The following is a 411-nucleotide window of genomic DNA, read 5'->3' on the forward strand; positions in this document are numbered from 1 at the left end:
CAATCAGCAACAGTGACAAAATTGGAAAAAAATCTCAATTGAAAAGAAAACAGATAACATTAAAAACTGGAACAAATTTTAAATGGGTCACAAGGGAGATCAAAGGATGAGCTGTTCTATTTTAATTTAACTACATTTACCATAATCCATTTTACAATGCTCTCTTTCTGACAGTGAAGCTATTCACTACGGCCAAATGGGATTCACTGGAGGCTTATTCTTAATGAGGACCCTGTATAGGGAGTTTGGGCTTCCACTTTCTTCTGGATGCTTCAGATTTTAATCTCTAATACTATTCTCATCTCCAGATATGTATTTTATTGTTTAAAGTCCTTGGGTTAAAAAGATTGGTGTACTTCTTTGTAGACTTAATTTTAAACCTCATTCAGATGACTGATTGTTTTTAGACAC

The sequence above is a fragment of the Echinops telfairi genome, unplaced genomic scaffold, assembly GCF_000313985.2.
Source record: "Echinops telfairi isolate 266 unplaced genomic scaffold, ASM31398v2 ScPeMD7_1;HRSCAF=3_1, whole genome shotgun sequence".
Lineage (NCBI taxonomy): Eukaryota > Metazoa > Chordata > Mammalia > Afrosoricida > Tenrecidae > Echinops > Echinops telfairi.